Source organism: Pseudophryne corroboree, chromosome 11 (assembly GCF_028390025.1).
Source record: "Pseudophryne corroboree isolate aPseCor3 chromosome 11, aPseCor3.hap2, whole genome shotgun sequence".
Lineage (NCBI taxonomy): Eukaryota > Metazoa > Chordata > Amphibia > Anura > Myobatrachidae > Pseudophryne > Pseudophryne corroboree.
The window spans coordinates 318,509,205-318,521,392 of record NC_086454.1 but is presented as its reverse complement, the minus strand read 5'-3'; the positions used below and the strand labels follow the sequence as shown (position 1 = coordinate 318,521,392).

The 12,188-nt window shown below is 47.7% G+C and overlaps 1 protein-coding gene and 1 pseudogene across 5 annotated transcripts in view; both read right to left on the bottom strand.

The window, feature by feature from the left end:
• ZCCHC14 (zinc finger CCHC-type containing 14) overlaps positions 1–12,188 on the bottom strand; it is a 152,428-nt gene that overhangs the window by 113,125 nt on the left and 27,115 nt on the right. The gene's annotated exons all lie outside the window — the stretch shown is intronic.
• LOC134971420 (5S ribosomal RNA) lies at positions 5,824–5,942 on the bottom strand (annotated as a pseudogene).

The following is a 12,188-nucleotide window of genomic DNA, read 5'->3' as shown; positions in this document are numbered from 1 at the left end:
AGCCAGTATAGGGCTGTTTGTAGAAACTGATATTGAATGTGACCATATTATGGTCGCTGTTTCCTATGGGTTCCCCTACTATAATACCCGATACCAAATCCTGATTGTTTGTTAATACCAGGTCTAAGATTGCATTGTACCTAGTTGGTTCCTCAATTAGTTGGACTAGGTAGTTATCATTTAGTGTGTTTAAAAACATACTGCCCCTAGCAGTATCACATGAATCGTTTTTCCAGTTTATCTCTGGATAGTTAAAATCTCCCATCACTACTATGTCTCCTACTCCTGCTGCTTTTTCAATTTGCTTTAGTAACAATTCATCATCAGATGCGTTGATACCAGGCGGCCTATAGCATACACCCAATACTAACTTTTTTGTTCCTTTTTCCCCGCATGCAATTTCTACCCATAGTGTCTCAACAGTGTCTACAGTACCCTCCTGAGTATCTTCCCATATATTAGGTTTTAAAAACGGCTTTACGTACAGACACACCCCTCCACCCTTTTTATTTAGTCTGTCTCTCCTAAACAGTGTATAGCCCTCTAGATTGACTGTCCAGTCATGAGATTCATCCCACCAAGTTTCAGTAATGCCTATAATATCATACTGTTTGCTTGCTGCAAGTATTTCTAGTTCACCCTTTTTACCAGTAATGCTTCTGGCGTTTACATACATACAACTAAGATAAGTATTTTCCCTTGCATTAGGGACATCTTTCACCTTATGTGGCAAGGATGACCTGTAATCGTCATTGGTTAGTGCTTTGGTAAAATCCCTTTTAGTACCCATGTTAATAACCTTACTGCCTGCTCTTACCCTCCCCCCAACTTCTCCCCCATTTTGTTTACTACCGCCATCCCCACTATTCTCACTGCATGACCCGTAGTTTTTAGCTAAACCCTCCCCCCAGGCTCCTAGTTTAAAATCTCCTCCAACCTTCTAACCATCCTTCCCCCCAGCACCGCTGCCCCCTCCTCAGTCAGGTGCAATCCGTCACGACAAAAGAGATGGCGTCTGACTGAGAAGTCCGCCCAGTGTTCCAGGAACACAAACCCCTCTTTCCTGCACCAATCCCTAAGCCACACATTTACCTCCCTAATCTCCCTCTGCCTCCCTGGACTAGCGCGTGGCACGGGTAATAATTCCGAGAATATTACCTTAGATGTCCTTGCCTTCAGTTTCTTTCCTAAGTCCCTATAATCTTTCTTAAGGACATCCCACCTTCCGCTAACTTTGTCATTGGTGCCAACGTGCACCAAGACCGCCGGGTCTTTGCCAGCCCCTCCCAACAATCTATCTACCCGGTCCGCGATGTGCCGTACCCGAGCACCCGGGAGACAACAGACTGTACGGCGATCACGGTCCCGGTAGCAGATTGCCCTATCTGCCTTCCTGATGATAGAATCCCCTACCACCACCATTTGACTAGGTACCTCTCTATCTTTTATCCCAACCGCGCCAGAGGGACCGCACCTCTGGATGCTAGAGGGAGCAGTCTCCTCCGGCACCGTCATTTCTTCGCTATCATCCTCCGATTCCTCGTCCAATCGGGCAAATTTGTTCGGGTTTGATAGTTCGGAGATGTCGTGCCACCCCCTCTTATTCTTCCTTCTAACTGTGACCCAACTGGCTACCTGATCATCATCCTCTTCTACCAGTGACCCCTCCCGCAACTCCTCCACCGTTCTGTCTAAACTACGCTCGAGATTGTGAATCTCCCTCAGTCGCGTAACCGTTTGCTCTAGATCAGTTACCTGGGCTTCCAGGGCAACAGTTCGCACACACCTCGTGCAGATGTATTCACACTGGGCCGGTAGCTCAAGGTGTGCATACATCTTGCACGACATGCACTGAGTGAGGTCCTCAATCACAGCCCCTCCCATATTGTTTGCAAGGTCTAACTCCCTGTTACACTCAAAGAAAAAGCAGCAAAAATAAAAAATAGAAGACAAGCAATATCACTTATACAATAATTAAGCTGGCTTATACTTATCTATCTTTGTGCGGTTCTTGGTCCTTCACTTTTATGCAGCCGTAGTGCTCTCACCTGCGGCACCTATACTCCACTTAGCAGTTGCAGTTGTACCAGCTCACTGCTCCTCCTTTTCACTCGGCTTCCAGCTCCTGTTAGAAATCCCAGCAGCACTTTGAAGAGACCAGCCCCACAGAGAAGACCAGCCCCACAGAGAAGTATAGGTTCAGGGATTTTAAATTCAATATGGGTCTGACCGAACCGTCCGGTTTCGGAACTACAAACAGGGTTGAGTAGTATCCCTTCCCTCTCTGAAGCAGGGGAACTTCGACCACCACTTGTTGAAGACACAATTTGTGAATAGCATTTAATACTATCTCCCTTTCTAGGTGAGAAGTCGGTAGAGCAGATATGAAAAACCGGCGAGGAGGCACCTCTTCGAATTCCAGCTTGTATCCCTGAGAAACAATTTCTATTGCCCAGGGATCCACCTGTGAGTGAACCCAGATGTGGCTGAAAAGTTGAAGACGTGCCCCCACTGGGGCAGACTCCCTCAGCGGAGCCCCAGCGTCTTGCGGTGGATTTTGCAGAGGCCGGGGAGGACTTCTGTTCCTGGGAACTAGCTGTGCAGCTTTTCACCTCTGCCCTTACCTCTGGCAAGAAAGGACGATCCACGTACTCTTTTGCTTTTATTTGAACGAAAGGACTGCATTTGATAATGTGGCGCTTTCTTAGGTTGTGATGGAACATAAGGCAAAAAATTCGATTTACCTGACGTAGCTGTGGAGACCAGGTCCGAGAGACCTTCCCCAAACAATTCCTCACCCTTGTAAAGTAAAACCTCCATATATCTTTTTGAGTCAGCATCACCTGTCCACTGCCGAGTCCAGAGGACTCGTCTAGCAGAAATTGACATAGCGTTTATTCTGGAACCCAGTAAACTAATGTCTCTTTGAGCATCTCTCATATATAAGACAGCATCCTTTATATGGCCTAGGGTCAATAAAATGGTATCCTTATCTAGGGTCTCAATTTCCGCTGATAAGGAATCTGTCCATGCTGCTACAGCGCTACAAACCCAGGCCGACGCAATTGCCGGTCTGAGTAACGTACCAGAATGTGTGTAAATGGATTTCAAGGTAACCTCCTGCTTGCGGTCAGCAGGATCCTTGAGGGTAGCCGTATTTTGGGATTGCAGCGCTATCTTTTTTGACAAGCGTGTCAACGCTTTGTCCACCTTAGGGGAGGATTCCCACCGTATCCTGTCCGTTGGCGGGAAAGAATACGCCATAAGAATCCTTTTGGGAATCTGCAGTTTTGTCTGGAGATTCCCACGCTTTTTCACATAATTCGTTCAACTCATGTGAGGAGGGAAAAGCTACCTCAGGCTTCTTTCCCTTATACATGTGTACCCTCGTGTCACGGACAGGGGATTCCTCTGTGATATGCAACACTTCTTTTATTGCACTAATCATATATCGAATACATTTAGCCACTTTTGGCTGTAACTTTGCATCATCGTAGTCGACACTGGAGTCCGAATCCGTGTCGGTATCTGTGTCTCCTATCTGGGATAGTGGGCGCTTCTGAGACCCTGAAGGTCCCGGCGACATAGGGACAGACATGGGTTCACTCCCTGACTGTTCCTTAGCTTCAGCTTTGTCTAATCTTTTGTGCAATAAGTTCACACTAGCACTTAAAAACATTCCACATATCCATCCAGTCAGGTGTCGGCACCGCCGACGGAGACCTCACATTCATACGCTCCCCTCCTCCCTAGGTGAGCCTTCTACCTCAGACATGTCGACACACGCGTACCAACACCACACACACAGGGAACCTCTTATCTGAAGATAGTTTCCCCACCAGGCCCTTTGGAGAGACAGAGAGAGAGTATGTCAGCACACACCCCAGCGCTATATGACCCTGGAAAAAAACACTAAATGTTTATCCAGTAGCGCTGTTTATACTTTATATCCGCCAAATTTGTGCCCCCCCCCTTTTAAAACCCCTCTATCACTGTGTATTAGCAGGGGAGAGTCCGGGGAGCTTCCTCTCAGCGCTGTGCTGTGGAGAAAAATGGCGCTAGTGAGTGCTGACGGATAAGCCCCGCCCCCTCGGCGGCGGGCTTCTGTCCCGCTCAAAATTCCTGAAAACTGGCGGGGGCTCTGTTATATACATGTACAGTGCCCATCTGTACATGTATATACTTATTTTGCCAATGGAGAGGTTTTATTGCTGCCCAGGGCGCCCCCCCTGCGCCCTGCACCCTTACAGGGACTGAGGTGTGTGAGGTGTATGGGAGCAATGGCGCACAGCTTTACTGCTGTGCGTTACCTCAGTGAAGATCATGAAGTCTTCTGCCGCCTCTGAAGTCTTCTTTTCTTCTCATACTCACGCGGCTTCTATCTTCCGGCTCTGCAAGGAGGACGGCGGCGCGGTTCTGGGACGGACGGCGAGGGTGAGACCTGCGTACCAATCCCTCTGGAGCTAATGGTGTCCAGTAGCCTAAGAAACAGAGCCTTGAAACTCACAGAAGTAGGTCCGTTTCTCTCTCCTCAGTCCCTCGATGCAGGGAGTCTGTTGCCAGCAGAGCTCCCTGAAAATAAAAAACCTAACAAATATACTTTCTGACAGGAAGCTCAGGAGAGCTCCCTGTAGTGCACCCATCTCCTCAGTTTGATACTGTGCCCAGAGGTCTAGAGGAGGGGCATAGAGGGAGGAGCCAGTGCACACCCAGACCTAAAGTCTTTCTTAAAGTGCCCATGTCTCCTGCGGAGCCCGTCTATCCCCATGGTCCTTACGGAGTCCCCAGCATCCTCTAGGACGTTAGAGAAATTATGGCAGGGCATGCTGGGATGTGTAGTTCCACAGCAGCTGTTGGGCCGCATGTTGGAATACCCCTGGTCTAGCACATGTAAGAATATTAAAAAGGCACAGACAAGATCCACAAACCAGTTCTCATACAGAGAGTCTACTTAATAGGATAAGTTATTCCTTGTAATTATGGCTCAGTGATCGTAAAAACGCGCTATGGCGCGTTTATCCGTTTTTGAAGACATGGGACTCCAGTTTACAAAGTGGGAGGGTCCCCGGGGACGCGCTCCTCATTAGCCAATCCCTAAGGGGGATTAGTTTTAACGGACACGCTGGCCTCGGGCTGAATGATATAAAGAGGAGGTGGAGCCAGTTTCCCCTCCTCTTTGGCGCCTGGCTGCTTGCGGAGGCCGGGTGACTCGGTGTCGGTGAGTGAATAGTGCGGCTGGTGGATGGGTTACGGGGGGGTTGCCACAGCGTCTCTGGGGGGTGCTGGCAATGTGTGAGAAATTGGAAGACAAAGGAAGGCTCTTGTGTGGGCGCACTCTTGTGGAAGAAATTGGTTATTATGATGATTTTGAAAGAGTATTAAAACATAACTTTTATTAGCATTATTATAACAGAAAGGTTCTTCCCGGAAATCTATCCTTAAAATAAAATTGTTCTGGTCTCTTTGTAGTAAAGAGTATTAGGAAGGGTTTGTAGACATGGATTGGTCATACCCCCATTCCCCCTGACCAGTACAGAATTGCTGTATTGATGGAACCACAGGATGGTCAAGACACAATTGTATATGAAGCTGAGCTCTTTGGCTATAGATGACTAGGGTAATGATCAGAAGTCACACCTCTAGGGATGATACACATAATTAGCATACGAATATTATGATTTGAGGAGATGCAAATCAGAAAATAATGGACATCCTGAAGTCAGTGCAAAAAAATGAAAAAACTGAAATAGGGGGGTTGTTGGATAGAATATAGTGGTGATACTGCTGTTGGTATTATTACCACATAAATGAGGAAAAAATCCAGCTCTACAACACCAGGTATTCGCAGGCAGTCTCCTTCCCTGATACTGACCTGGCCCAACGCTGTTTAGCTTCCAAGATCAGACGAGATCGGGCGCTGGCAGCGTGGTATGGTAGTAGAGAATTTTGATGTGTATACCAATGAGAGTGCACCTATATAAGAATATTGAAATTTGAAGGACCGACAGATAGGGATAGAAAGAAAGTTGTGAAAATGTGTGGATCTGCTTTCCACGTTAGACCCGATGCCAAAATTCCCACTCACGTGGTGCAATGTTACGGGAATCGTGAATGAGAGTCCACGAGGTTAGTGATCATAGAATGATTCATTAGTCAGTATTGGCGCTGTTTAATTGCAATCAAGGAAAACCCCCTGACTGCTGCACATGTTGTGATTTCTCCAAAAGGCAAAATTCGCTATAATGGATATCAGATGAGGAATGGAATAAACTCACAACAGTAGCAGATACAATGGATTCTTAATTAGATATTAGAAGCCTCAAATCAGTAATATTTCATAATGCACACAACAGGAGAGACTTATAGTATCTCAATTGCGAGAAAAAAAAAAAAATTTAATTAATAGATGGCTGAAGAATGAAAACACATCAAATCCTAAATATCAGACAGATATGAGAGATATATTCTGATTGTATACATTTTGTTATTCAAATCATTTGGCATATCAGCTTAACCTCAGGTAAAAATAGAGGTTGCTGTGTGTTTAGTATGCTATCAGGACCCCTTACAACACTGTAATACACACTTGATGTGGAATAACAAAGGCACTTCTGCCTAGGTTTACAGGGAGGGTAACCATCCGTGGCATGCAGCCACAGGATGGTGGGGCTTACGGTTTCACCAATGATATGAGAAAGCCAAGGAGATCAGGATGATATGTAAGGCTGATGCCAGGATAAAGCTGTGTCGACGAGACCCCTTGCGGAAAGCGGAAAACGCGTTTCGCCCTTAGGCTTGTTCACTTCCGGGTTCCGTGTGGTCCGGTATGAGGGGTGGGCTTTTTATAGCAGCTAAGAGTCAAATGAACCAATCCGGGAGTGTAAAATTGCAAATGTAGTTACCGCTCGTGTGCGCGGTTGCTAGGAGACGGAGTGTAACAAGGGTGTGACAGAAAAGCGGACAGACTATTGGTGCTGGAAAGCTCGCGAGATCTTGGACGCCATTTTGGCCAATACGAGAGTGTGCGATGGCAAATGTGTTTGCCGCTCGTGTGCGCGGTTACTAGGAGACGGGGTATGACAAGGCTATGGCGGAAAAAGAACGGACGAACTCGCAGGCAACCGCGCGGCTTAATATGGTAGAATTTTTTTTTCCTGTGGTGGTCGTGATCTGTTGGAGCAGGGTCAAAAACTGGATTGTGAGGTAGTCTTTTCAGACGAGGCCATGCCCATTTAAATGAGGCCACACCCATATAGATGAGGCCACGCCCCCTTCCTGGGAGCGCGCGCAGGTTTTCTCTAACGTCCTAGTGGATGCTGGGACTCCGTCAGGACCATGGGGAATAGCGGGCTCCGCAGGAGACAGGGCACATCTAAAAAAGCTTTTAGGTCACATGGTGCGTACTGGCTCCTCCCCCTATGACCCTCCTCCAAGCCTCAGTTAGGTACTGTGCCCGGACGAGCGTACACAATAAGGAAGGATCTTGAATCCCGGGTAAGACTCATACCAGCCACACCAATCACACCGTACAACTTGTGATCTGAACCCAGTTAACAGTATGATAACACAAACGAAGTAGCCTCTGAACAGATGGCTCACAACAACAGTAATAACCCGATTTTTGTAACAATAACTATGTACAAGCATTGCAGACAATCCGCACTTGGGATGGGCGCCCAGCATCCACTACGGACTATGAGAAATAGAATTATCGGTAAGTAAATTCTTATTTTCTCTAACGTCCTAGTGGATGCTGGGACTCCGTCAGGACCATGGGGATTATACCAAAGCTCCCAAACGGGCGGGAGAGTGCGGATGACTCTGCAGCACCGAATGAGAGAACTCCAGGTCCTCTTTAGCCAGAGTATCAAATTTGTAAAATTTTACAAACGTGTTCTCCCCTGACCACGTAGCTGCTCGGCAAAGTTGTAATGCCGAGACTCCTCGGGCAGCCGCCCAGGATGAGCCCACTTTCCTTGTGGAATGGGCCTTTACAGATTTAGGCTGTGGCAGGCCTGCCACAGAATGTGCAAGTTGGATTGTACTACATATCCAACGTGCAATCGTCTGTTTAGACGCAGGAGCACCCAACTTGTTGGGTGCATACAATGTAAACAACGAGTCAGATTTTCTGACTCCAGCTGTCCTTGAAATATATATTTTTAATGCTCTGACAACGTCCAGTAACTTGGAGTCCTCCAAGTCGCTAGTAGCCGCAGGCACCACAATAGGCTGGTTCAAGTGAAATGCCGAAACCACCTTAGGGAGAAATTGAGGACGTGTCCTCAATTCTGCCCTGTCCGAATGGAATATCGGATATGGGCTTTTGTATGACAAAGCTGCCAACTCCGAAACTCTCCTGGCTGAAGCCAGGGCCAACAGCATGGTTACCTTCCATGTAAGGTATTTTAAATCTACCGATTTTAAAGGCTCAAACCAATGAGATTTGAGAAAATTTAGAACCACGTTCAAATCCCACGGTGCCACTGGAGGCACTATTGGGGGTTGTATATGTAGTACACCTTTGACAAAAGTTTGTACTTCAGGCACTGACGCCAATTCCTTCTGGAAGAAAATTGATAAGGCCGAAATTTGAACTTTAATGGACCCCAATTTGAGGCCCATAGACAATCCTGCTTGCAGGAAATGTAAGAATCGACCCAATTGAAATTCTTCCGTTGGAGCCTTCTTGGCCTCACACCACGCAACATATTTTCTCCAAATGCGGTGATAATGTTGTGCGGTCACTTCTTTCCTGGCTTTAATTAAAGTAGGAATAACTTCCTCAGGAATGCCCTTCTCTTTTAGAATCCGGCGTTCAACCGCCATGCCGTCAAACGCAGCCGCGGTAAGTCTTGGAACATACAAGGTCCCTGCTGAAGCAGATCCCTTCTTAGAGGTAGAGGCCACGGATCCTCCGTGAGCATCTCTTGAAGTTCCGGATACCAAGTTCTTCTTGGCCAGTCCGGAGCTACCAGTATTGTTCTTACTCCTCTTTTCCGTATAATTCTCAGTACCTTTGGTATGAGAGGCAGAGGAGGGAACACATACACTGACTGGTACACCCACGGTGTTACCAGAGCGTCCACAGCTATTGCCTGAGGGTCTCTTGACCTGGCGCAATACCTGTCCAATTTTTTGTTGAGGCGAGACGCCATCCTGTCCACCTTTGGTTTTTCCCAACGGTTCACAATCATGTGGAAAACTTCTGGATGAAGTCCCCACTCTCCCGGGTGAAGGTCGTGTCTGCTGAGGAAATCTGCTTCCCAGTTGTCCACTCCCGGGATGAACACTGCTGACAGTGCTACGACATGATTCTCCGCCCAGCGCAGAATCCTTGCAGCTTCTGCCATTGCACTCCTGCTTCTCGTGCCGCCTTGTCGGTTTACGTGGGCGACTGCCGTGATGTTGTCGGACTGGATCAACACCGGCTGACCCTGAAGCAGCGATTTTGCCAGGCTTAGAGCATTGTAGATCGCTCTTAGCTCCAGTATATTTATGTGAAGAGACGTCTCCAGGTTTGACCACACGCCCTGGAAGTTTCTTCCCTTTGTGACTGCTCCCCAACCTCGTAGGCTGGCATCCGTAGTCACCAGGACCCAGTCCTGTATGCCGAATCTGCGGCCCACTAACAGATGGGCAGTCTGCAACCACCACAGGAGAGACAACCTTGTTCTCGGTGACAGTGTTATCCGCTGATGCATGTGCAGATGCGATCCGGACCATTTGTCCAGCAGATCCCACTGAAATGTTCGTGCATGGAATCTGCCGAATGGAATCGCTTCGTACGAAGCCACCATCTTTCCCAGGACTCTTGTGCATTGATGTACTGACACAGTTCCTGGTTTTAGGAGGTTCTTGACAAGTTCGGATAACTCCCTTGCTTTCTCTTCCGGGAGAAATACCTTTTTCTGAACCGTGTCCAGAATCATGCCCAGGAACAGCAGATGTGTTGTCGGGGTCAATTGAGATTTTGGAAGATTTAGAATCCACCCGTGTTGCTGAAGCACTACTTGTGTTAGCGCTACACCGACTTCCAGCTGTTCTCTGGACTTTGCCCTTATCAGGAGATCGTCCAAGTAAGGGATAATTAATACGCCTTTTCTTCGTAGAAGAACCATCATTTCGGTCATTACCTTGGTAAAGACCCGAGGGGCCGTGGACAACCCAAACGGCAGCGTTTGAAACTGATAATGACAGTCTTGTATCACGAACCTGAGATACCCTTGGTGTGAGGGGTAAATCGGGACATGTAGATAAGCATCTTTTATGTCCAAGGACACCATGAAGTCTCCTTCTTCCAGATTCGCTATCACTGCTCTGAGTGACTCCATCTTGAACTTGAATTTCTTTATGTACAGGTTCAAGGATTTCAGATTTAGAATAGGCCTTACCGAACCGTCCGGTTTCGGTACCACAAATAGTGTGGAATACTACCCCTTTCCCTGTTGTAGGAGGGGTACCTTGACTATCACCTGCTGAGAATACAGCTTGTGAATGGCTTCCAAAACCGACGTCCTTTCTGAGGGAGACGTTGGTAAAGCAGACTTTAGGAACCGGCGAGGGGGAGACCTTTCGAACTCCAGCATGTAACCCTGAGATACTATCTGCAGGACCCACGGGTCCACTTGTGAGTGAACCCATTGATTGCTGAAAATCTTGAGTCGACCCCCCACCGTTCCTGAGTCCGCTTGTAAAGCCCCAGCGTCATGCTGATGGCTTTGTAGAAGCCGGGGCGGGCTTCTGTTCCTGGGCAGGGGCTGCTTGCTGCCCTTTCTTACCCTTTCCTCTGCCTCGCGGCAGATAAGACTGTCCTTTTGGTCGCTTTTTATAGGAGCGAAAGGACTGCGGCTGAAAAGACGGTGTCTTTTTCTGTTGGGAGGGGGTCTGAGGTAAAAAAGTGGATTTGCCGGCAGTTGCCGTGGCCACCAGGTCCGAAAGACCGACCCCAAACAATTCCTCTCCTTTATATGGCAATACTTCCATATGCCTCTTGGAATCCGCATCACCTGACCACTGTCGCGTCCATAAACTTCTTCTGGCAGATATGGACATCGCGCTTACTCTTGATGCTAGAGTACAAACATCCCTCTGAGCATCTCGCATATAAAGGAAAGCATCCTTTAATTGCTCTAGAGTCAATAAAATACTGTCCCTATCCAGGGTATCAATATTTTCAGTCAGAGAATCCAACCACACTACCCCAGCACTGCACATCCAGGCTGAGGCTATTGCCGGTCGCAGTATAACACCAGTATGTGTGTATATACTCTTCAGTGTAGTTTCCAGCCTCCTATCTGCTGGATCCTTGAGGGCGGCCGTATCAGGAGACGGCAACGCCACTTGCTTTGATAAACGTGTGAGCGCCTTATCCACCCTAGGGGGTGTTTCCCAGCGCGCCCTAACCTCTGGTGGGAAAGGGTATAATGCCAATAACTTCTTGGAAATTAGCAGTTTTCTATCGGGGTTAACCCACGCTTCATCACACACGTCATTCAATTCCTCTGATTCTGGAAAAAATACAGGTAGTTTTTTCACCCCCCACATAATACCCCTTCTTGAGGTACCAGCAGTATCAGAGATCTGCAAAGCCTCCTTCATTGCCGTGATCATATAACGTGTGGCCCTATTGGAAAATACGTTTGTTTCTTCACCGTCGACACTAGATTCATCTGTGTCGGTACCCGTGTCGACTGACTGAGGTAAAGGACGTTTTACAGCCCCTGACGGTGTCTGAGACGCCTGAACCGGTACTAACTGGTTTGCCGGGCGTCTTATTTCGTCAACTGACTTTTGTAATGTGCTGACATTATCACGTAATTCCATAACTAAAGCCATCCATTCCGGTGTCGACTCCCTAGGGGGTGACATTACCATCATCGGCAATTGCTCTGCCTCCACACCAACATCGTCCTCATACATGTCGACACACACGTACCGACACACAGCAGCCACACAGGGAATGCTCTAATCGAAGACAGGACCCCCTAGCTCTTTGGGGAGACAGAGGGAGAGTTTGCCAGCACACACCAAAAGCGCTATAAATGTATATAAACAACCCTAGAAGGTGTTGTTTACTATATATGCGCTCTTAATATATAAATATCGCCAATTTATGCCCCCCTTCTCTTTGTTACCCTGTTTCTGTAGTGCAGTGCAGGGGAGAGACCTGGGAGCCTTCCTCACCA